The sequence below is a fragment of the Rattus norvegicus genome, chromosome 5, assembly GCF_036323735.1.
Source record: "Rattus norvegicus strain BN/NHsdMcwi chromosome 5, GRCr8, whole genome shotgun sequence".
Taxonomy (NCBI): Eukaryota; Metazoa; Chordata; class Mammalia; order Rodentia; family Muridae; genus Rattus; species Rattus norvegicus.
Genome location: NC_086023.1, coordinates 28,577,710 through 28,604,660, shown reverse-complemented (window position 1 = coordinate 28,604,660; position 26,951 = coordinate 28,577,710). Strand labels below are relative to the sequence as shown.

Here is a 26,951-nt window from a genome sequence, read left to right as displayed (position 1 = left end):
TTCTAGGGTATTTAGTGTTGGTAGTAGCTACTTGAAGCAGCCTCACAGCTAAGGGAAAGGGAACCAAAGTCTTCTCTGAACTGCATGAAGCTTCTATGCTAACTAGTGGTCAAGTTTCCCACTTACAAGCTTCATCTTACAAAAATACGTGCCCGGCTAGTACTTTTTATCCTATTATACCAGTGGGAAAACTCACAGAGGTCAGGTGTCTTGCTCACAATTTGATTCTTTCCTAGGATTTGGAGACATGTGTCAGTTGGTAAAGTGTTTACTACACAGGGATGAGATCCCCAGGTCAGCTTCCCAGCACCCGAATGAGAAACTAGGTGCAGGAGTGTACCTGTAATCCCAGTACTGGATGGCAGAGATGGGCAATCTCCTGGGCTTGCTGACTAACTTGGTGAGCTCAAAGTCCAGTGAGAGACTCTGTCTCAAAGTACAAGGTGGAGATTGACAAGGGAAAACATGTGACATCAACCTCTGCCTTCTATACATGCTTACACATGTGCACATGAATATGCACATACACACACGCAGTTTTCTGTTCATTTGAGATCTAGAGAAGGAAAGATTTTCAGTTTATTACTGTTTTTGTCTTGGCTCATTACAAATCTTTACAATTTGACTTTAAACGAGCCATTTTAAAGCTAGGTACAGCCAAGTTCTTTCAAAGACACACTTTTTTTTTCTCTTTCATTTGCCAAATGTTGGCTTAGTTTTCCAAGACCTGGGTGATGGTCACCGAGGCTTTGCAGGCAAACCCACATCACAAGTGCCTTTCTGGCAAGTCTCCCAGTTCTTAGGAAGGTGCAGGCTCTTCCTGGGGGCCTGCTCTGTGTCTGTCTCTTGGTGATGATGGGAGGACTAAACTCTATTAGATGATGGACATGCTGGCTTTGTTCTACCCCAGCATTGGCTAGTAAGCACATTCCTTCCTGACCCTCCTGGAGGTCTGGGGCAGTCAAACAGAAGTACCCTGTTGGGGAAAAGCCAAAACATGGAATGTGCCACACTCTCTATTTCCATGCCAACTGAGACTAGGCAGTATGGAGGCCATTGGAAGTAGGGCAAGGGTCTTTAGGGAAATGGCCAAGAGAGGGGCTAGGACACAGAACAGTACATAAGACTTTGGGGGAATAATTTCTCAGGCACATGTGAGGGATAGCCTCAGAGCCATGCTTGGCAGAGTCCACCATTCACTTGATCTTACCACATGGCAGTGCTGATCTCCAGGGCCCATGCATAGCTAACAAAGAACACTTGTCTGGCATTCACATTTACAAATAACTTTCCTGTGTAAGATCTCAAGATGGTAAGTCTTAAGGGGGTCTGGTCCAACATCTCCATGGTTGTTTTATTTCCATATTTTAACAGTCATTGATTTCAGTGCCCACCATATGCAAAGATAACAGCACACACAAACATTTGGATTGCATTTTCCATTTGACATTTTTTTTTTACTTCCACTATCTAATTTTATCCTCATACCCAAACTGTGAGATGAGATCCTAAAGGGCTGGAGAGATGGCTCAGTGGTTAAGAGATGAGATCCTATGCCCTCGGTCTTGGAGAAAGAAATTGAGATGCAGTGTTTCACTAAGTCGTGGGTAATGATAGTAAGCCCAACCATAGTATGCCGCTATTCTTAGTGATTAGTCTCATTTGATGCTCAGTTGGCATTATCATTATTGCTCTTGATTTGCTGATGTAAAAACTTGAAACCAACGTGGCTGCCAATGTTCATTGAACTTTTGAGACAAGGTGAGGTCTTAAAAACAAGCTGTTTACACCCTATTAACCGTATCTCTACACCATTGCTCAATTCCAGGGCTCCACACCATACATTTCCTTCCTGTCCACAGTGCTACCGTTTTATGCCTTATGATCTGAGAGACACAGAGGCACATGATAATGCTGCAGCTTCTGGTCTAGAAGAGGAGAGGCTCGCTGTACGGTTCCCAGGGCAGAAAGTTTAGGCGATAAGGAGTCACGAGGAGCTCTGGAGCACCTCAGGAGCCTTCATGCCTCAGACCCTGCACAAGTCTCCGTTTTGTTCATCTGACCCTTACTGACCTGTCCAGTCCTAGTTTCTCTCTCAAATGAAAAATGCTCTGACAGTTATTTTGGCTTGGCCAGTTTCGACTTTGTAGTTGGGGCTTGAGACCACAGTAAAACGAAAAATGGATCATAGGCAGGAGAGCTGCCAATAGAAGTTTCCAAAACGTTCTTGTACAGGAGGCTACACTACCTATAGATGGAGAGTCTCTGGGCTTTGGTTTTTGTTCCTAGTTCATGTCTTACTAACCTGAGAAGTTATCTGCTGGGTGCATCTTGTTTCCTCTTATCCTTACCAACATTTCTGGTTACTTCCCAGTAAAACCTTAATCACACCTCTCCTGGACCATCACTTTCTAGACTGTGTCACTGCATGCGACACTCTGAAGCTTATCCTTTGATACATGTTGCTTGACAAGTATTTGTGCAATGCTAGTTGGGGAAGATTGTTGCAAAACAGGGCTTCCTGGACATGGCAGGGCCACTGTACCCATGAATTCACAGCAGCTGCGGTTGCCAATGTAAGATCTGGACAAGACCCAGCCAGCATGGAGAGTATCTTAGTTAAGGTTTTAATCGCTGTGAAGAGACAGCATGACCACAGCAATTCTTATGAAGGAAAACATTTGATTGGGGTTGACCTACACTTTTAGATGTTGAGCTCATTATCACCGTGGTGGGAGGCATGGTAGTATACAGGCAGACATGGGGCTGGAGAATGAGCTGAGAGTATTACATCTTGATCTGAAGGCAGCAGAAGGAGAAGCTGGGTGTAGCTTGAGTATAGTAGACCTCAAAGCCCACCCCCACAATGACACACTTCTTCCAACAAGGCCACACCTACTCCAACAAGGGGCACACCTCATAATAGTGCCACTCTCTCTGAGCCATGCATTCAGACACAAGAGACTGTAGGGACCATTCCTATTCAAATCACCACAGAGAGGTAAGGATTTCATGATGCCCCACAGATGCCCGAGGACCTATTGGCAGTTGATGGCTGCTTGGGCTGGAAGAGGCAGTTTTTTCACCTGTGTAACCCGTGGTAGGTTGCCCTTGCTCCAGTGGATGGGTCCCTATATTCTTACACTAATTGGACTTGAAGTTGGGAAGGGTGTGTGTGTGTGTGTGTGTGTGTGTGTGTGTGTGTGTGTGTGTACACGTAGGGGTTTTCAAGAAGATTTAAAAGGGAGAAGCTGGGTGTGGATATGATCCAAACATGTTGCATTTATGTATGCAATTACCAAAGAACAAATAAAAATAAAAAACAAATGCAACTCACAGTTGGTTTAAAAAGTATTTCCTGTTTGAAGCACATTTAGTTTCATAGACCTCTGATTACCATCACTGGTATAATTTTCCCAGAACCTCTACGGTTTGACTGGTATTACCATTTTCCCTCCCACTAGCACACCAGTCATGAAAAGACATCTATGTCCTGCATTTGGATCCTGGATTCTGCCTCTTCCTTGCCACCCAAATTCACATCTTTCCCATCACGGAGTGAAACTACTAGGTGCCTGGCCAATCAGGACCTAGTATAGGCTGTTCAGAGAATAACCAGTTCCGCAGTGCAGCTATCAAACTCATCGAGGGATCTCTCAAAAGTTGCTGGGGAATTTGCTTGACTATTTGATACATGGATGTCTTACTTACTGTTCTGTTGTGAAGAGACACCATGACCAAGGCAACTTATAAAACAAATTATTGAATTGGGAGCGTGCTTACAGCTTCAGAGAGTTAGTCCACGACCTTCGTGGATCATGGTAGGAGGCAGGCAGGCAGGCATGGTGATGGAGCAGAGGCTGAGAACTTATATCTGATCTATGAACGAAAGGTAGAGAAGACTGTGCTTGTCTTGGGCTTTCAAAATCTCAAAGCCCACTCCCTAGCAACGTTCCTCCTCCAACAAGGCCATACTTCCTGATCCTTCCTAAACATTTCCATCAACTGGGAATAAAACATTCAAATATATAAGCCTGTTGTGGCTTTCTCATCGAGAGCACAACAAAGAGTAAGCAGTTAACACTAATGTTGGTGTCTCACTGATAAGGAGAGCCTTGTTTAGATCTTAGAACAAGAAGGCAGTTATCTGGTTGCATGACCCCACACAACGAAATCTTCTCATGTTCTTTCCCTCTCACCATACTCTTCACCTGCATTAATGTTTTCATGCTGCCTGTCTTATAGGAAACCATCTTCTCAGGTCTGGAGCCTACATCATTCAGTTTTATAGTCTCAACCCAGGTAAGTGCCTAGAATCCTCTGTATGCCAGTAAATGCTACAGTGTAAAAAAAAAAAAAAAAGCAAATCAGTGTTTCGGATGTGTTTAAAAATGATTGGGTAACTGCCGCCCATGGAGCCATTACTATATATTATATTACTATAATTTATTAGTAATTATATTACTATAATCTGTGTTTCCATGTATTAAATATTTAGCTCAGCTCATTCAGTCAAAATTACAGATTGTATTTTCTTCTTCTTTGGGGAAAATCCACATCCTTCTCCTCCTTTAAGCACGTGAGGATGAAACTATGTAGCATGTTGTAGTGATTCTTTTTTTGGCTATATAGTGATTTTAATAACACTCGCATTACTTGCTAGGTAGCAAGCAGTGTTATCAGTGTGCACACAACTCCGTAGACTTCATTATTTGCACATACCTGGTGCTTCTTAGGCTGGAGTTTAAGCAAGGGCGATGAGCCAGAGGCTAGGCGCTCAGCGGCTGTGCTCTGTGTACTTGTAACTGTTTGCTGAGTGCCTCTGTGAAGGCACCCTCACCTCTCGGAAGGACAGCAGGATCGCTTTTATTTTTCAGTTGAGGAATCAGAAGCTCATGTTAAATGGCTCCTTCAAGGTCACACCACCAGGAAGAGAAAAACCCCCGCGAGTTTAGAGCAATGCCCTGTTCTTTCATCATCTAAAGTGGCTGGATGCAAATTAGGTAACTCCAAATATTTTTTTTAAATGCTAAATTCTAGGGATGAACCATTTTGAGCTAACCACCTTGCAGACCTGAGTCTTGAGATGGAAGGTCTGTACAGTTTTGTACATTCCATTTTCTTCTGACAAAGCTTGTGTGCAGCAAAAGCTGTGACATAGAGGAAAAGCTTGGCAAGGCTCTGGAGGCACCCGCTTTCCTTCTGTGTGGTTAGATGGACGCCCATGTACCGGTATCAGGAAAGACTAGACCTCACAGCGCTGCTTGACCTGATTACCCTATGCTCCTGCTTCTCTTATGCTCTCCCTGACCAGCCCATTTCTACTTCACACGACAGTTCTATGGGCTGGAATACAGTTGTGCGACTGGGTAGACGTGAATGAAAGTTCTGTTCATCCGGTAGGGGAACCGAAAACGGACCATGGGAACGTTCCCGCCTCAGTCCTGCCTGGAGAGTCAATCAGTTTATTGGGGTGAGCACAAAAGCTGCAATGCTGGGGCTCCTTGACCATTTGGTAGGCAGATCTACTGAAGATCATCTTTTCCCAGTCACGGTTGATTGCTTATATAACTTCCAGAAGCAACCCCCTCCTGCTCCGTAATGCTTGTATGAGTTAGCATAACCTTTTCTTAAGTTTTGTGAGCCCGTTCGCCTCTCTCCACCAAGGACTGATTAAGCCTGGAGGTAAAAGCCACATAAAAATGCTTTTGTGTTTTGAAAAAGTAAATTTTACTGGAGGCTTCTTACTTGAGTCCAGAGATTTGAGAGTATTTATTGCAGAGCCAAATAGTTCTGGGGACGGCGATTAGGTCTGAGGGAAACTGTAGTTGCAGGCCAATCGTCAATTAAACCTTACCCGGCTTTCCTAGAGTCAGCTGTTTGGAGCAATGCACAACTACTGGAAGCACACATAAATTAATTAAGGCAAACAATAAAAAGAAAGAACACATAGTTCTCTGCCACCCACAGAACAGATTTGCCCCGTGGAATGGCCTTCAAACAACGCTGGGGACAGTGAAGTGCGAAGCTTTCAGGGCTTCTTGTAGTTCTCAGGCGGCCCAGGCGGATGACTGGCTACAAGAACTGGCTTGCTTGCAGGCTGGAGAACCAGTGGCCCAGAAGCTTCATGGGGACGTCTACCCTTCCACTCGGGCATGTCCATCTGCTTACCTGGGTTTGGGGCATCCCAGGATTCCACTTCCTTTCTGCTGGGTTTTCTTCTGAAAAATCCCAAGGTTTTCTGCCGAAGTTAAGGGATAAGAGTTTCCCCCTTCCTTTCTGGACACAATTATTCATCTGGTTTAATTTAAAATGCAAAAACCTTTGAAAATAGGTATTTTCAAACTAAGTGCTTTGGTCTGCTGCTCTGGTTCTCATTAGCTTGGCTGAAGCCCCTGATGATATGTTGGAGCTGCTTAAACCCCAGCTCACACGCCTACTCTCAGGTGTTTGTAAACCCACTTCTGTCCCAGAGGGTCTGGCTGGCCCGCGGCATCTTAACAGCATAGCCTTGAAGCCTGGTGTTCCCCTCACTCCAGCCGTGACTTTCCTGAAAGGAATCTAATGGTTTAACGTAATGTTTTGGTGATCCCTGCCCACTCTGCTGAAGTGTGGGGATCGAGGAACGGCTATTTTTCAGGTTTGGATGTGCCTTCTAACCCTAGCACGCACCCTTTTGTGCCCGTCATCTCCTGCGTCCTCTCTCGGCCGGCTTCTCTAGAGAGAGAGACTGTCACTGGAGTTTGCTGCATATCAGTCTTCCAGAAAATATTCTGGCTGAATGTAAAGTATCTTTCTAGCCTGACAGAAATGCATTAAATATTACAAGACCAAGCCAAATGTCATTTCCATACCCATTGTTAAACGTAAGACGCACGGCACACACACACACACACACACACACACACACACACACACACACACACACACAATACATGTTTACTCTAAGATATTCCTCCTATCTCTTATGTGCCAAACGCATTGTGTATTTACTGGTGTGCTTAGAATAGCTCTCCTTAGGGAGGAATTCAGGAAACCTAGCAATCTTCTTTATGGGAAGCGGAAGAGCCCAGAGATTATAGTTAGCTGGATCTCTGAGTTCTAGGTCTGGATTATTTGTGTGTGTGTGTGTGTGTGTGTGTGTGTGTGTGTGTGTGTGTGTGTGAGAGAGAGAGAGAGAGAGAGAGAGAGAGAGAGAGGGAGAGAGGGAGAGAGAGAGGAGAGAGGGGGGTAGGGGGTGGGGGTGGGTCTTGCACTTCTTCCCTGAGCATCTGGGCAGACGTTCTATGCTGTGGTTGCATTTCCTGGGGATACACGAACAAACATCATTTTCTCTCAGATATGGCGGAGACAGCAGAACAAAGGAAGCTCTTCTCCTCAGTAGAGCTTGGGCTAGTGAGTTTCTTGGAGCTACTTAGAGGAGCATGGGTGACTGAAAATCAGAAGCCTGCCACCGCATGGGTGACACTCATGGAATCTATAGTCCTAGCGTCCTTTACACAATTCCGGGCAGCTCCGTGGAACCGTCTCTTTTTCCACCAGTGATTGTTAGTGCTTAGGAAACACACGGACCAAAAGCGTTGTTTATCTTGAATGCTTTATGTCATCCTCGAATCTGGTCAATCTCGTGAGCTTCTGGCAGCTTACAGACGTTCCTTTCCATCTAGGAGGGCGTACTTCAGTGTGGAGGAAGTAGCTATGCAGGAACTGCTCACATGGGAGTTCCTCTCTCTTGGCTGTTCTGGGCTTTATTACACAGGGAAGCCCTGTTTGGAAAGCCTCTGTTTTGTGGCCTCCTTGATAAGACCCCAGAAGAGCCTCTCAACAGCCTTTTCCTTTGACAAATACGAGAGGATATAGGCTTTGAACCTCATTGTCCTTTGGATACTTTGCAACTTCGTCTGCTTAAGCCAGAATGCCAGTCTCAACTATGCTTCTTAATTTTGGCAACTTGGTTTTGCTTACGGTCCATATTCCAAACCTCTTCCTGTCTATGGTAAAGGACTCCCTAGCTTTTACTGTTTGAGAGTTTTATACATTTATAAAATGTGCTTCGATCAAATCCATTCCTATTTTCTCCTCCTCCAAATTCTACCCTAACCTCCCCACTTCCCACTCTCAATTTTATGTGATCTAAAAATAATCACTGTATACATTCAGTTTTGCCCATATGTGCATGGGTACACAGACATAGGACAGTTTACCGGTGCATGACTAACTTCTCAGGGATGGCATTCCTGAAGAGAACTGACTCTCCCACAGTAGCCATGAAATGCCAACAAATCAGATGGGGGCAGGGCCGAATGAGACACCCCCTTCCCATCTATGCTGGGATTCCGTGCAGAATTGGGCATGCACAGCCTCTGTGAGTTCATGTGTGCAATGACCCCATCGTGCCTGGAAAATACTGTTCACTATGGCCATCCACTACATCCAGCTCTTACAATCTCTATACCGTCTCTTCTCTGATGATCCCTAAGCTTTGGGGGAGGGGGTGTAATATTGATGCCCCTCCACACTAAGAGATGAGAACTCCACAGTCCTATTCTCTCCATACCTGGCAGTTGAGGTTCTCTGTATTAACTACTAGGTCCTGCAAGACGAATTTTTTTCCTGATGGAAGTTGAGACAGGCACTAATCACACATAGATAAGAACAAAGGAACAGTTTATTGCTATGTCCATTTAGCACAATAACAGTATTAGGTTCTCCCATAGGGCCTATTACCTAGTATGCCATGGATTTCATCTTGTGGACTGATCTTTAAATCCAACCAAAAACATTCATGGCACTGTTACATAACTGGATACATCTTGCCAGGCCAGTAGTTTTTGTAGGTTCAAAGCTGGTTATGACTGTAAATGACTTTCTTCCCTAGTAGCATGCACAGAGCCTCCCAGCTAGTCACGAACGATGACATTTCCAGGTTGGTATCTCCTTGAGAGTAACGATAGTTTTGGGTTATTTTTCTGAGTCTGGATTACTTTGTTCAGAACGACTACTTCCAACTCTATTCATTTACCTGGAAATCTTACAATTTCATTTTTCTTTACAGCCAATTAATATTCCATTGTTTACATGTGCCACACTTTCATTGTCCACTAATAGATTTTTGGATATCTGGGTTGCTTTCAATTTCTGGCTATTGTGAATAGAGCAGCAGTGAACACAGGTGAATAAGGATCTTTGCAATAGGATTTAGAGTCCTTTGGGGATATGCCCAGGGATGGCTTAGCTAGAGTATATATCTTATAGTTTGCTTTCTGATGCTTTGATAAACACTGTGACCAAAGACAACTTGGGAAAGGAAATAATTTGTTTCAGTTTATAATCTCAGGAAACAGTGCTTCACTGAGAGACATCAGGGAAGGGACTCAAGGTAGGATCCTAGAGGCAAGGATCTAAGCAGAAACCATGGAGGAACATTGCTTACTGGCCTGCTCCCTCCGGATTATGCTCATGTCTGTGGTTAGAGATATGTTTGCTTAGCTTCCTGATCTGGCTGCTTGCTGCTGGGCTCCCCTTGCCACTATGGACTCTCTCTGAAACTGTAAGTCGCAATAAAATCTTTCTTCTATAAGCTGTTTTTGGTAAAAGTATTTTACCATAGCAACAAAAAAGTAACTATCGAGACCCGGTGAGAGAGAGACCCAACCGCCTGGTCAGGTGGGCACTCCTGAGGCTGCAGAGCAGAAGAGACCACCAACACTGCTCACCCCTGCCCACATCCCTGGCCCAAGAGGAAACTGTATAAGGCCTCTGGGCTCCCGTGGGGGAGGGCCCAGGAGCGGCAGGACACCTGCCTGAGACACCGCCAGAACCTGAAAGAAACAGACCGGATAAACAGTTCTCTGCACCCAAATCCCGTGGGAGGGAGAGCTAAACCTTCAGAGAGGCAGACAAGCCTGGGAAACCAGAAGAGACTGCTCCCTGCACACACATCTCGGACGCCAGAGGAAAAAGCCAAAGACCATCTGGAACCCTGGTGCACTGAAGCTCCCGGAAGGGGCGGCACAGGTCTTCCTGGTTGCTGCCGCTGCAGAGAGCCCCTGGGCAGCACCCCACGAGCGAACTTGAGCCTCGGGACCACAGGTAAGACCAAATTTTCTGTTGCAAGAAAGCTGCCTGGTGAACTCAAGACACAGGCCCACAGGAACAGCTGAAGACCTGTAGAGAGGAAAAACTACACGCCCGAAAGCAGAACACTCTGTCCCCATAACTGACTGAAAGAGAGGAAAACAGGTCTACAGCACTCCTGACACACAGGCTTATAGGACAGTCTAGCCACTGTCAGAGATAGCAGAACAAAGTAACACTAGAGATAATCTGATGGAGAGAGGCAAGCACAGGAACCCAAGCAACAGAAACCAAGACTACATGCCATCATCGGAGCCCAATTCTCCCACCAAAACAAACATGGAATATCCAAACACACCAGAAAAGCAAGATCTAGTTTCAAAATCATATTTGATCATGATGCTGGAGGACTTCAAAAAAGACATGAACACACTTAGGGAAACACAGGAAAACATTAATAAACAAGTAGAAGCCTACAGAGAGGAATCGCAAAAATCCCTGAAAGAATTCCAGGAAAACACAATCAAACAATTGAAGGAATTAAAAATGGAAATAGAAGCAATCAAGAAAGAACACATGGAAACAACCCTGGATATAGAAAACCAAAAGAAGAGACAAGGAGCTGTAGATACAAGCTTCACCAACAGAATACAAGAGATGGAAGAGAGAATCTCAGGAGCAGAAGATTCCATAGAAATCATTGACTCAACTGTCAAAGATAATGTAAAGCGGAAAAAGCTACTGGTCCAAAACATACAGGAAATCCAGGACTCAATGAGAAGATCAAACCTAAGGATAATAGGTATAGAAGAGAGGGAAGACTCCCAGCTCAAAGGACCAGTAAATATCTTCAACAAAATCATAGAAGAAAACTTCCCTAACCTAAAAAAAGAGATACCCATAGACATACAAGAAGCCTACAGAACTCCAAATAGATTGGACCAGAAAAGAAACACCTCCCGTCACATAATTGTCAAAACACCAAACGCACAAAATAAAGAAAGAATATTAAAAGCAGTAAGGGAAAAAGGTCAAGTAACATATAAAGGGAGACCTATCAGAATCACACCAGACTTCTCGCCAGAAACTATGAAGGCCAGAAGATCCTGGACTGATGTCATACAGACCCTAAGAGAACACAAATGCCAGCCCAGGTTACTGTATCCAGCAAAACTCTCAATTAACATTGATGGAGAAACCAAGATATTCCATGACAAAACCAAATTTACACAATATCTTTCTACAAATCCAGCACTACAAAGGATAATAAATGGTAAAGCCCAACATAAGGAGGCAAGCTATACCCTAGAAGAAGCAAGAAACTAATCGTCTTGGCAACAAAACAAAGAGAATGAAAGCACACAAACATAACCTCACATCCAAATATGAATATAAAGGGAAACAATAATCACTATTCCTTAATATCTCTCAATATCAATGGCCTCAACTCCCCAATAAAAAGACATAGATTAACAAACTGGATACGCAACGAGGACCCTGCATTCTGCTGCCTACAGGAAACACACCTCAGAGACAAAGACAGACACTACCTCAGAGTGAAAGGCTAGAAAACAACTTTCCAAGCAAATGGTCAGAAGAAGCAAGCTGGAGTAGCCATTCTAATATCCAATAAAATCAATTTCCAACTAAAAGTCATCAAAAAAGATAAGGAAGGACACTTCATATTCATCAAAGGAAAAATCCACCAAGATGAACTCTCAATCCTAAATATCTATGCCCCAAATACAAGGGCACCTACATACGTAAAAGAAACCTTACTAAAGCTCAAAACACACATTGCACCTCACACAATAATAGTGGGAGATTTCAACACCCCACTCTCATCAATGGACAGATCATGGAAACAGAAATTAAACAGTGATGTCGACAGACTAAGAGAAGTCATGAGCCAAATGGACTTAACGGATATTTATAGAACATTCTATCCTAAAGCAAAAGGATATACCTTCTTCTCAGCTCCTCATGGTACTTTCTCCAAAATTGACCATATAATTGGTCAAAAAACGGGCCTCAACAGGTACAGAAAGATAGAAATAATCCCATGCGTGCTATCGGACCACCACGGCCTAAAACTGGTCTTCAATAACAATAAGGGAAGAATGCCCACATATACGTGGAAATTGAACAATGCTCTACTCAATGATAACCTGGTCAAGGAAGAAATAAAGAAAGAAATTAAAAACTTTTTAGAATTTAATGAAAATGAAGGTACAACATACCCAAACTTATGGGACACAATGAAAGCTGTGCTAAGAGGAAAACTCATAGCGCTGAGTGCCTGCAGAAAGAAACAGGAAAGAGCATATGTCAGCAGCTTGACAGCACACCTAAAAGCTCTAGAACAAAAAGAAGCAAATACACCCAGGAGGAGTAGAAGGCAGGAAATAATCAAACTCAGAGCTGAAATCAACCAAGTAGAAACAAAAAGGACCATAGAAAGAATCAACAGAACCAAAAGTTGGTTCTTTGAGAAAATCAACAAGATAGATAAACCCTTAGCCAGACTAACGAGAGGACACAGAGAGTGCGTCCAAATTAACAAAATCAGAAATGAAAAGGGAGACATAACTACAGATTCAGAGGAAATTCAAAAAATCATCAGATCTTACTATAAAAGCCTATATTCAACAAAATTTGAAAATCTTCAGGAAATGGACAATTTCCTAGACAGATACCAGGTATCGAAGTTAAATCAGGAACAGATAAACCAGTTAAACAACCCCATAACTCCTAAGGAAATAGAAGCAGTCATTAAAGGTCTCCCAACCAAAAAGAGCCCAGGTCCAGACGGGTTTAGTGCAGAATTCTATCAAACCTTCATAGAAGACCTCATACCAATATTATCCAAACTATTCCACAAAATTGAAACAGATGGATCACTCCCGAATTCCTTCTATGAAGCCACAATTACTCTTATACCTAAACCACACAAAAACCCAACAAAGAAAGAGAACTTCAGACCAATTTCCCTTATGAATATCGACGCAAAAATACTCAATAAAATTCTGGCAAACCGAATTCAAGAGCACATCAAAACAATCATCCACCATGATCAAGTAGGCTTCATCCCAGGCATGCAGGGATGGTTTAATATACGGAAAACCATCAACGTGATCCATTATATAAACAAACTGAAAGAACGGAACCACATGATCATTTCATTAGATGCTGAGAAAGCATTTGACAAAATTCAACACCCCTTCATGATAAAAGTCCTGGAAAGAATAGGAATTCAAGGCCCATACCTGAACATAGTAAAAGCCATATACAGCAAACCAGTTGCTAACATTAAACTAAATGGAGAGAAACTTGAAGCAATCCCACTAAAATCAGGGACTAGACAAGGCTGCCCACTCTCTCCCTACTTATTCAATATAGTTCTTGAAGTTCTAGCCAGAGCAATCAGACAACAAAAGGAGGTCAAGGGGATACAGATTGGAAAAGAAGAGGTCAAAATATCACTATTTGCAGATGACATGATAGTATATTTAAGTGATCCCAAAAGTTCCACCAGAGAACTACTAAAGCTGATAAACAACTTCAGCAAAGTGGCTGGGTATAAAATTAACTCAAATAAATCAGTTGCCTTCCTCTATACAAAAGAGAAACAAGCCGAGAGAGAAATTAGGGAAACGACACCCTTCATAATAGACCCAAATAATATAAAGTACCTCGGTGTGACTTTAACCAAGCAAGTAAAAGATCTGTACAATAAGAACTTCAAGACACTGAGGAAAGAAATTGAAGAAGACCTCAGAAGATGGAAAGATCTCCCATGCTCATGGATTGGCAGGATTAATATAGTAAAAATGGCCATTTTACCAAAAGCAATCTACAGATTCAATGCAATCCCCATCAAAATACCAATCCAATTCTTCAAAGAGTTAGACAGAACAATTTGCAAATTCATCTGGAATAACAAAAAACCCAGGATAGCTAAAGCTATCCTCAACAATAAAAGGACTTCAGGGGGAATCACTATCCCTGAACTCAAGCAGTATTACAGAGCAATAGTGATAAAAACTGCATGGTATTGGTACAGAGACAGACAGATAGACCAATGGAATAGAATTGAAGACCCAGAAATGAACCCACACACCTATGGTCACTTGATTTTTGACAAAGGAGCCAAAACCATCCAATGGAAAAAAGATAGCATTTTCAGCAAATGGTGCTGGTTCAACTGGAGGGCAATATGTAGAAGAATGCAGATCGATCCATGCTTATCACCCTGTACAAAGCTTAAGTCCAAGTGGATCAAGGACCTCCACATCAAACCAGACACACTCAAACTAATAGAAGAAAAACTAGGGAAGCATCTGGAACACATGGGCACTGGAAAAAATTTCCTGAACAAAACACCAATGGCTTATGCTCTAAGATCAAGAATCGACAAATGGGATCTCATAAAACTGCAAAGCTTCTGTAAGGCAAAGGACACTGTGGTTAGGACAAAACGGCAACCAACAGATTGGGAAAAGATCTTTACCAATCCTACAACAGATAGAGGCCTTATATCCAAAATATACAAAGAACTCAAGAAGTTAGACCGCAGGGAAACAAATAACCCTATTAAAAAATGGGGTTCAGAGCTAAACAAAGAATTCACAGCTGAGGAATGCCGAATGGCTGAGAAACACCTAAAGAAATGTTCAACATCTTTAGTCATAAGGGAAATGCAAATCAAAACAACCCTGAGATTTCACCTCACACCAGTGCGATTGGCTAAGATCAAAAACTCAGGTGACAGCAGATGCTGGCGAGGATGTGGAGAAAGAGGAACACTCCTCTATTGTTGGTGGGATTGCAGACTGGTACAACCATTCTGGAAATCAGTCTGGAGGTTCCTCAGAAAATTGGACATTGAACTGCCTGAGGATCCAGCTATACCTCACTTGGGCATATACCCAAGAGATGCCTCAACATATAAAAGAGACACGTGCTCCACTATGTTCATCGCAGCCTTATTTATAATAGCCAGAAAATGGAAAGAACCCAGATGCCCTTCAACAGAGGAATGGATACAGAAAATGTGGTACATCTACACAATGGAATATTACTCAGCTATCAAAAACAATGAGTTTATGAAATTCGTAGGCAAATGGTTGTAACTGGAAAATATCATCCTGAGTGAGCTAACCCAATCACAGAAAGACATACATGGTATGCACTCATTGATAAGTGGCTATTAGCCCAAATGCTTGAATTACCCTAGATCCCTAGAACAAACGAAATCAAGACGGATGATCAAAATGTGAATGCTTCACTCCTTCTTTAAATGAGGAAAAAGAATACCCTTGGCAGGGAAGGGAGAGGCAAAGATTAAATCAGAGACTTAAGGAACACCCATTCAGAGACTGCCCCACATGTGGCCCATACATATACAGCCACCCAATTAGACAAGATGGATGAAGCAAAGAAGTGCAGACCGACAGGAGCCGGATGTAGATCGCTCCTGAGAGACACAGCCAGAATACAGCAAATACAGAGGCGAATGCCAGCAGCAAACCACTGAACTGAGAATAGGTCCCCTATTGAAGGAATCAGAGAAAGAACTGGAAGAGCTTGAAGGGGCTCGAGACCCCAAAAGTACAACAATGCCAAGCAACCAGAGCTTCCAGGGACTAAGCCACTACCTAAAGACTATACATGGACTGACCCTGGACTCTGACCCCATAGGTAGCAATGAATATCCTAGTAAGAGCACCAGTGGAAGGGGAAGCCCTGGGTCCTGCTAAGACTGAACCCCCAGTGAACTAGTCTATGGGGGGAGGGTGGCAATGGGGGGAGGGTTGGGAGGGGAACACCCATAAGGAAGGGGAGGGGGGAGGGGGATGTTTGCCCGGAAATCGGGAAAGGGAATAACACTCGAAATGTATATAAGAAATACTCAAGTTAATAAAAAAAAAAAAAAGAAATACCCGTTAGTAAAGATAGAGTGAAAAAAAAAAAGTAACTATCACATGTAGGATGATAATATCCACATTTAATCCTGCCAATCCAATTCTTTTCCTCTTCTGATAAAAACTTCTTTTATTGTTGCCTTTAAATTTTCATTATATAAAGCTTTCAATTCCTTGGTTAGATTAATTCTAAGATTTGAGAATGGGCCTTGCAGTGATGGTACATGCTGTAATCCCAGCATTTGGGAGGTAGAGGCATCTCTCTGAGTTCAAGGCCTATCTGGTCTATAGAGTGAGTTCTAGGACAGTCAAGGCTACGCAGAGAAACTCTGTCTTAAAAAGCCAACCAAGCAACCAACCAAGCAACCAACCAACCAACCAACCATCCAACCATCCATCCAACCAACCAACCAACCAACCAACCAACCAACCATCCAACCATCCATCCAACCAACCAACCAACCAACCATACAAACAAACAAAGTAAAAATACCAAAAACCAAAACCAAGATTGCATATATTCTTTCTTTTGTCATTGGCATGTAGGGAGGTTTCTCTGTCTCTCTCTCTCTGTGTCTCTGTGTCTGTCTCTGTCTCTCTGTCTCTGTCTGTCCCTCTGTGTCTCTGTTTCTGTCTCTGTCTCTGTCTCTGTCTCTGTCTCTCTCTCCCTCTCTGTGTGAGAGAGAATTTTGTATCTTCTCACTTTGCTGAATGAATGTGTTTATCAGCTTGAGGAGGTTTCTGGTGGAGTTCTTAGGGTCTTTTATATATGGAATCATATCATCTTTAAAACAGGACACTTTTACTTCCTCCTTTCCTAATTATATCTCCTTTATCTCCTCTTCCTGTCTTATTGTTCCAGCTAAGACTTCCAGCTAAGACTTGAACAGAAGTGGAAAGAGTGGACATTCTTGCTTGTTTCTGATTTCAGTGGAACTGCTTTAAGCTTTTCTCTTTTAGAGGTGATTTTGGCTGTGGGTTTATTGCATATTTCTTTTGTTACATTGATATATGTCTCCTATATTCCTAAATTCTCAAGATATTTATTGTGAAAAGATATTTTATTTGTCCAAGGACCTGTTTGCATCTCATGAGATGATCCTGTAGTTTCTGTCCTTGAGTTCATTATGTAGTGGATTACATTTATTGATTTACATGTGTTAACTATTTCTGCATTTCTGGGATGAAGTCTATTTGATCATGATGGATAATCTTTTTGATGTGTTCATGAATGTGGTTTGAAAATATTTTATTGAGAATAGTTGCATCTACGTTCATCAGGGACACTGGCCTGTAGTTTTCTTTGTTGTTGGATCTTTTTCTGGTTTTTTGGTATCAGGATAATTCAAGTTTCATAAAAAAATTGGCAGTCTTCACTTTTTTCTATTTTATGAGCTAATTTGAGGAGTATTATTGTTTGTTCTTCTTTGAAGGTCTTGGAATTCAGTGGCTCTGGATTCATTTATTTGTGAGATTTTAAATTACTGCTTCTATTTCACTAGTTGTGGATACGTTTAAATTATCTTTTTATTTTTGATTTGACTTCGGCAAGTCATATACATCTAGAAATTTGTCCATTTCCTTTAGATTTTCCAATTTGTTGGAATTTAAGTTTTAAAGTTGTATTTTAATGAGTATCTGAATTTTCTCATTTTTTAAAACATAATTTCTTCCCTTTGATCACATATTTTATTGATTGAGTATTCTTTCCCCTGTCTTTTGATCAACTTGACTAATGAATGTCTATCTTGTTAATATTTTTTTAAAAAACCAGTTCATCAGACTCATTCTTTGAAATAATTTAAAATTTTCTATTTTATGAATTTCAGCTCTGATTTTGCTGATCTCTTCTAAGGTTTTCTTTTGGATGTTACTTGATTTGCTTTTCCGAGTCCTTCAGGTGTATTATTTAAATCTATATTGAGACATTTCTGGTTTTTCAATGTAGGCACTTAGAGATAGAAACGCTTCTTTTCGGACTCCCTTTGCTGTGTTCCATGGATGTATTGTGTTTTGCTTTCATTTTCATTCAATTCTAGGATTTTAAAACTCTTGACCCAATAGCAATCAGAGCTGTTGTGAGTTAATGAGTGGAGTGCTCCTGTCCTGTCCAATGCTCCGATCCTGTCCAGAAGACAGTTTCAAAGAGCTCTGTTCTTATGAAGAGACTAACACTATTTATTATTGTAGGAATAGATTTGTCATTGTGGGAGTAGGTGCTTTATAGAAGGACAAGTTCATCTCCCCCTCTCTGCTCGTTCTCTCTCTCTCTCTCTCTCTCTCCCCCTCCCCCCCCCTCTCTCTCCCCTCTCTCTCTCTGTCTCTCTCTGTCTCCCTCTCTCATACTATTATTTTTCTATGGGATTATGCAACAATAAAACCCTACCAAATGTCGGTACCTTGATATTAGATTTCTCACCTCCCAGAACTGTGACAAATACATTCTTGTTCATATAGATGACCCATCTTAGGCTATTCTATTATTATACCACACATTGTATGAAGACATACAATTACACATAGTTGCTCACCATTTCCCAAATGTATTAGACATTTCTCTTCTTAATTTCTTTGTTAGTTCAGACATTGATGTCTGAATTCCTGGTTCCACTGTGGCTGGTGAATGCTTTTGTAAGGTGGAGTACAGTTGAGTCCCCATTTGGAAATTACTTTTCGATTGGGTTTGCTGGTCATTGTTTTTACCTCAAGTAATATTTTTGTCGATTTGCATTTCAAGAACTATATGTTAGGCATGTGTAGATTGTTTCAAAACCTTTAGACATTTTACATATGATGAATAATCATTTAATATCTTGCCTAAGGCAGATGGCTAAGCTGTATCAAGAGCAAGATCTGGAGTTAGTTTTCTCCTACAATTCTAGTGCATTTAAGAGATGTTTGTTCTGGAAATTTGGAGCAAAGCTCATTATCTAGATTCTACATTGTAACTACAGCTAATTTGTTTCATCTCTACCTCTGGCCACTGCTCTTCCACTGCACCCCAGGAGATTTTGAAGCAAACACATCAGTCTGTACTTAATAAGCGATGTTCATTTTAAAAGGCAAAGTAAATGGGTCACTCCTAAACACAATTACATCTCTGAGTGTCATTAAAACATTCAGTTTGTGAAATAATTTTCTTAACTCTCTTATAAATTTTGTTCACTTCTTTGGATCAGAATACAAGTGAGGTTTATATATTATGTAATTGGTTGATTTGATTTCGTTTCTTTTAATATAATTACCTTCCCCTCTTTCTTGTGTGTGTGTGTGTACACACAAATGCATGCGTGTACAAGTAAGTCAGAGGAAGGTCAGAGGAGAACATTGGGTTTCTTGGTCTATTACTCTCTACCTTATTCCCTTGAGACTAGCTCCCCCATTGAAGCTGGGGCTCATGTTTTATTGTTAACCTGGAAGAGAGCAAGCCCCATAAGTCCTCCAACCTCCATCCACAATATCACTGGACTTACAAGGATGGGCAGGCAGCTATGCCTGGCCTTTTCTCGGGTGTTGGGATTTGGATTAGCTCCTCATGCTTGGGTGGCAAGTGCTTCACCCACTGAACTATCTCTTCAGCCTTTCTTCTTTTCAAAAGAGAAGTTTATTGTTTGTTGCTGTTGTTGTTGTTGTTGCACTCAAACTTGAGTACCCCACCCCAACCCCCCTACCAGGTTGGGTTGCATGTCACTGGTTCTATTTAACATGATCCTCTGGTTCTGTATCTGGTGCGACTTGTTGATTTGATTAGAATTGGCTGGGATTTCGGTTCCTTTAATGATTCTTCTGGTGTCACCTTAGAAGCCATGACTATTAGGAAGGCCCTGTCTGTGGGGATGGCCCTTTGCAGTCACTGTGTGAAATGCACACAGTCGGCAGTTAGTGAGAATGAGCCTCTAGTAGGCAGGGGAAGCCATGGGAGGGATATGACGCATGCGCAGACCTGGAAAACTCAGACCTCTCGGTCCACCGTGGTTTGTTTTCTTGCTGAATGCTTCCGGCCGGGGGCTGGTGCAGAAACAGGTCCTGCCACACCAAGCCACATCTTCCATGAGCACCTGGGCTTCGCTCCGTCTCCCTGCACCATTGATCAGGATATGCTCTGGCAACTGGGGGCTAAGGCTTCGGGAGAAGCCAGCACTGCTCTTCCCAGGAATGGCTGCCACTGCTGTGCAGGTGGCAGGCAAGAAGGACTAACCTGCTCTGCTTCCCCTGAATGAGAGTGAGCTCGAAGAACAGTTCATAAAAGGACATGGTCCAAGGGGCCAGGCCACCAACAAAACCAGCAACTGTGTAGTGCTCAAACACGTACCCTCCGGCATTGTAGTCAAGTGCCACCGAACACCATCTGTGGATTGAAACAGAAAGATAGCTCGGAAAATCCTCCAGGAGAAAGTGGATGTTTTCTACAATGGTGAAAACAGCCCTGTTCACAAAGAGAAGCTCGAGGGTGAGAGGAGAAAGCGAGAGAAGAAGAAAAGAGCAAAGGAGACTCTAGAAAAGAAGAAGTTATTGAAAGAACTATGGGAAGCAAGTCAAAACAACACCGAGAAAAAGGCTGATGCTGATGGCATACCAAGAGACTTTCGGGAATAATGGTGACATTGCCTGGCTACAGCATAGAAACATCTAGAGAGAGCATTCTGGAGCTCGGCATGGTGGTGTACACCTGCCATCTGAGCACTTGGGAGAGCTAAGACAGGAGGATTGCTGCAAGGTTCCGAACAACCTCATCTACATAGCTGGTTCTGTGGCAGCCTTCCCTACGCGGTGAGACTCTGAAAAAGGTGGGAGCCACAGGGTTGGTTGGTTTAGCAGTTAAGAGAGCTTGCCGCTCTTGCAGAAGACGCAGGTTCAGTTCCCAGTACTTACACGGGGTTGTTCACAACCTACTTCCTGTAGTTGCAGAGCTAAGAGATCCAGTGCCACCATTTGGGCTCCACAGGACAACACACACTCACATAGACAACATAAATAATTTTAAGAACCTTTAAAAATAAATATCATGCTAATGGACGTAATCAAGTTTTTGTGTATATACACCTGCATGGCAGAAGAGGGCATCAGATCCATTACAGATGGTGTGAGGCACCATGTAGTTGCTGGGATTTGAACTTGGGACCTCTGGAAGAGCAATCAGTGTTCTTAACCACTGAGGCATCTCTCCAGCCTCCAACCATCACTTTTTTTAAATTGGTAGACAACAGCAAATAGTAATACACACTTCCAAGAATAAAACCATCAGGCGCTTGCTGTCAAGCCTGACCCAAAGTTGTCTGTCCTCTGACCCCTACATGTACTATGCTGTGTACACATATGAACACATATGAAGATAAATGTAAAGAATGCTGTGTGGCACACGAAAGGCCATTACATTTTAAGAGCAGTGACAGCTGACAGTTCTTCCTTGATTTTGGCAGTGGTTACAAAAATATCCCCTTTTACACTTCTTTGTTTTTGAGACAGAATCTCATGTGCCCCAGGCTGGCCTTGAACTTGTTATGGAGTCAAGGATAATCTTGAATTTCTGATCTTCCTGTTTCCCTCCCATATTCTAGGATTATACAGGCTTATGCAACTTGTCTGGTATTGTTTATTTTTCTTTTAGACAAAGTCTACTATAACCCAGTCTGGCTTTGTTTGTAGGGAATCCCGATCGTCCCAAATGTTAGGATTGCATGCACCTCTGACCTAGTAGTACAGTGTCATTCTAAAAAGGTGGGAAATAGGGCTGACAAAGTGATTCAGTGGCCAGAGCCCTTCCTTCTCACAAAGTCTGACCTGGGTTCTGATCCTCGAAATCCACCTACGGGTAAAAGGTCAGAACTGACTCTACCAAGCTGTCCACTGACATCATTGTGACCATGTGCCTACACTCATCAAACACAAAAATAAGTGACAATGTTTAAAAGTGCTGATATTAGAGAGGCCCCCTTTTATGACAAGTTGAGTCAAACAATAGCATTGAGTGATTATCTTTCAACTCCAGCTTATACTTAAGTTTCTGGTAAAGGGAAAGTGACAGTGGAATGGTAAAGTTACCTGCTGTGTGTACCAGCTCCAACAGTCACAGTCACACAGACAACCTACAGTCAGCAGGGAAGAGTCTGGATGAGACCTTACCTAGGTTGCCTTGCAGGTATGTCTGTGGGAGCTGTCTGAAGTAGGAAGACAGCCACTGTGTGCAGCATCATTCCCTAAGCAGGAATCCTGACCAGTGAGCACTAGCTAAGAACAAGCAACGATGCTTTTATATTCTGTCTTTTGACTGTGAATGTGATCATGTCTAGCTTCTTGAGTTCCTGCCTTGACTTCCCCAAAATGGGTTATAACTTAAAACTGTAAGCTAAATAAAACTTTCTTTCCCGGAAAAAAAAAAAAAAGAAATGCACACAGTCATTAAGGCGTTGCTTCGAGAGGCACTGCTTGATCATCTTAGAAGTGAGGAGTACCTCAGGCTTTCTTCTCGACCTGTGGAATGAAATCTCATCTCCAAACAAAACCGTAAGGCGATTTAATGTTTCCAATGCTCTACATTAGGGGTTGGAAAGTAATTTTAACTCCATGTTTTTCTTTTAAAATTTATCAGCTCCAACACTTCTAGGAGGAGACATTCCACATATTGACTGATCTTATGACATGGTTCATATAGTAGGGAACGTCAGGTATTGGCTAGTTCTTCCTTTTTATACAGGTTTGCAGGACAGTAATTCTATTTCCTATCACTCTCCTGAACTTACTCTTTAAAAGTATCATTAAGGTTTTGTGACTTTTGACATACCGGAGATATTTTAATTCACCATTTTTATGATAGTTCAAATTGCCATAACGTTGGCTAGCACAAACTTTCTCACATTTTCAAGTCCACTTGACATGATCCTATCTGTCTTTTTTAAAAAAGTTATTAAAAAATAGTCTTAATGACACATATATAGAGTCAGAGGAAGTTAAAAAGATGCAAAGTAAAATCTTCAAAGGAAAAAGCTAAAAGGAAAGTGTATGTATGCATGTATCTCAGAGCTAGTAGATTGGCTGGTAGGAGCATGCAGAAGAGGCACACCTGTGCTACTGAAGATGGGGAAGGAGCCAACAAGAGCGTGCTGTCTGCTGATGTGGCCAAACCCCTCCCTCTACGCTCTTGCCTCCTTAGAGAAGACTGAGGGATCCCCTGGCTCTCCAACTCACTTTTACTTGGTGAGATAGCCTAGGCTCATTTTTTTTTCTAATTCTTACCTTAGATCTGAAGTTACCATTTTTACAAGGATTTGTAAATACTTTTAGCAAAAATCATATATAACAGAGATCTACTTTTGGAGTTTCTTAGCCCTTCTAGCAGACAACACTGTCAGGAAGGGTCTGGGTTTCTTGATTGTTTTTTTTCAGGGTTTTGTTTTTATGAGTCGTGCTGATACTTCTAATTCAAGTTCTGGATTCTTGTATAGCTTTGCTATTCTTTGTATCTGTATCTCTTTCCATGCTGGGAATTATGATTCTTAAGTACCACCACATTCTTGCTCAATGGCTTTATCTCATGGTGACAGGACTCAAATAATAAAATCAACAGCAATTCTTACATCATTATTATCTAACTCAGTTGTTGGTATTGGTAGAACTTTTAATAGTTGAGGCATATCCTATTGGGAATATGTAGTCAAAGATTCTTCGGTAAAGTAGCCTACAACAGTTTTCTCTGTGGTTAAAGCTGAATCAGGCACATTACATTCCCTGACTTGCTTCTGATTTAAAGAAAAATTCCTTTTAATATTTTGACTTTTTAAAGAAGTAAATAAATATTTTCAATTGTAATATTAAGATTCCCATATCATCCTTTTCAATCTACCCTACAAACAGAGAAATCCATATGTCAAAAATAAAATTTCAAAATTCCTTTAATAAATAAAACAGATATTTCATTTGGCCTCGGAACACCAGGAGAAGTTAAATGGGTACTAAGGGTATCAGGGAGTTTGAATAAAGAATCAAGAAGAGTCCCACATTTCTTTTTTTCCAGCTGCATAGTACCCCTTTGGGTGGACATACTATAATTCATTCTACCAGGTATCTGTTGATAGGTGTCTGGGTTGTTTCCAGCACTTTGCTCTTTCAGATACTGTTGAAATGAACAGCCTGGTCCATATGCCTTTTTGTTTCTTTGCCAATGTTTCTGTGGAAAAGAGTCTTAGAAGGGTGATGGTGGGGTCAAAAGGTAAATACATATGACGTGTTGCCTGAGACTGCCAAATTCCACTTCACAGGGGTTCAACCATCTTGCATTCTCATTGTCAAAACATAAGCATGTCTATTCCCCACAGTCTGGCCTGCTGAGCGTGATGTCAGAGCTTCGGACTTTGGCCAATATGACAGGTGAGAAAAACGATATTTCACTCTAACTTTAATTTGCATTTCTCTCACAGCAAAAAGTTAAGAGCTGCTTGCCTCTTCCTTCTGGGAGTTGTGCCTTTGTTTGTCTAAAGGGACAATACTATGGTGTTTCTCTTCTCCACAGTTAGACTTTCAGTGTACTAACTACATTTTTTTCCCATTTGTAATTAGTCTCTTTAGTTGGGTATTATGGTGTTGCTTCTTTTCTCTGTGAAAATTCTCTCAGATTACTGACCAAAAATTGAATCACAGGAAGTTTTCTTGACTCAATGGGCTCATGTTTCTATCCACTCTGACTTTGCTATACTGGAGTCTAGAGGGTAGAGAAGGCAATTTAAGAAAATCATGTCAAATTTGGGAAGCTAGACACAATTTAGTTCTCTTAAATGGCCAAGGCCTAAAATATGTCTGACATGACTCAGCTCACTTTTCTATTTGGTTTCACGTTATGATTTTTAAAAAGCTTTTGTTTCCGTCTATAAATATGGGCTTGAAATAGTTCCACCATGTGGCTACTTTCAAGTTTTCATTTCCTACACACACACACACACACACACACACACACACACACACACACACACACACCCCACAGTGGAGGTCAGAGAATAACTTGCAGAAATCAATTCTCTTCTTCCACTATGTACACTCTGGGGATTGAACTCAGGCTGTCATCTCAGCGGCAAATGACATCTGCTGAGTCATCTCTCCAGCCTATTTGTTTTATTTCATCCAATCAAAGTTAGAGAAGCACTTGCTTTCTTTTCTTTTCTTTTTATTAACTTGAGTATTTCTTATATACATTTCGAGTGTTATTCCCTTTCCCGGTTTCCGGGCAAACATCCCCCTCCCCCTCCCCTTTCTTATGGGTGTTCCCCTCCCCATCCTCCCCCCTTGTTGCCCTCCCCCCAACAATCTAGTTCACTGGGGGTTCAGTCTTAGCAGGACCCAGGGCTTCCCCTTCCACTGGTGATCTTACTAGGATATTCATTGCTACCTATGAGGTCAGAGTCCAGGGTCAGTCCATGTATAGTCTTTAGGTAGTGGCTTAGTCCCTGGAAGCTCTGGTTGCTTGGCATTTTTGTTCATAAGGGGTCTCGAGCTCCTTCAAGCTCTTCCAGTTCTTTCTCTGATTCCTTCAACGGGGGTCCTATTCTCAGTTTAGTGGTTTGCTGCTGTCCTTTGCCTCTGTATTTGCTGTATTCTGGGTGTGTCTCTCAGGAGAGATCTACATCCGTTTCCTGTCGGCCTGCACTTCTTGGCTTCATCCATCTTGTCTAATTGGGTGGCTGTATATGTATGGGCCACATGTGGGGCAGGCTCTGAATGGGTGTTCCTTCTGTGTCTGTTTTAATCTTTGCCTCTCTATTCCCTGCCAAGGGTATTCTTGTTCCCCTTTTAAAGAAGGAGTGAAGCATTCACATTTTGATCATTCGTCTTGAGTTTCATTTGTTCTAGGCATCTAGGGTAATTCAAGCATTTGGGCTAATAGCCACTTATCAATGAGTGCATACCATGTGTGTTTTTCTGTGATTGGATTACCTCACTCAGGATGATATTTTCCAGTCCCCACCATTTGCCTACGAATTTCATAAAGTCATTGTTTTTGATAGCTGAGTAATATTTCATTGTGTAGATGTACCACATTTTCTGTATCCATTCCTCTGTTGAAGGGCATCTGGGTTCTTTCCAGCTTCTGGCTATTATAAATAAGGCTGCTATGAACATAGTGGAGCACGTGACTTTTTTATATGTTGGGGCATCTTGTGGGTATATGCCCAAGAGAGGTATAGCTGGATCCTCAGGCAGTTCAATGTCCAATTTTCTGAGGAACCTCCAGACTGATTTCCAGAATGGTTGTACCAGTCTGCAATCCCACCAACAATGGAGGAGTGTTCCTCTTTCTCCACATCCTCGCCAGCATCTGCTGTCACCTGAGTTTTTGATCTTAGCCATTCTCTCTGGTGTGAGGTGAAATCTCAGGGTTGTTTTGATTTGCATTCCCTTATGACTAAAGATGTTGAACATTTCTTTAGGTGTTTCTCAGCCATTTGGCATTCCTCAGCTGTGAATTCTTTGTTTAGTTCTGAACCCCATTTTTTAATACGGTTATTTGTCTCCCTGCGGTCTAACTTCCTGAGTTCTTTGTATATTTTGGATATAAGGCCTCTATCTGTTGTAGGATTGGTAAAGATCTTTTCCCAATCTGTTGGTTGCCGTTTTGTCCTAACCACAGTGTCCTTTGCCTTACAGAAGCTTTGCAGTTTTATGAGATCCCATTTGTCGATTCTTGATGGCATAAGCCATTGGTGTTTTGTTCAGGAAATTTTTTCCAGTGCCCATGTGTTCCAGATGATTCCCTAGTTTTTCTTCTATTAGTTTGAGTGTATCTGGTTTGATGTGGAGGTCCTTGATCCACTTGGACTTAAGCTTTGTACAGATGATAAGCATGGATCGATCTGCATTCTTCTACATGTTGACCTCCAGTTGAACCAGCACCATTTGCTGAAAATGCTGTCTTTTTTCCATTGGATGGTTTTGGCTCCTTTGCCAAAAATCAAGTGCCCATAG

The 26,951-nt window shown here is 42.1% G+C and overlaps 1 long non-coding RNA gene and 1 pseudogene across 1 annotated transcript in view; both read left to right on the top strand.

The window, feature by feature from the left end:
- The window catches only part of LOC120102827 (uncharacterized), a 274,820-nt gene that overhangs the window by 236,312 nt on the left and 11,557 nt on the right, over window positions 1-26,951 (top strand). The gene's annotated exons all lie outside the window — the stretch shown is intronic.
- Mtrfr-ps1 (mitochondrial translation release factor in rescue, pseudogene 1) lies at window positions 19,914-20,980 on the top strand (annotated as a pseudogene).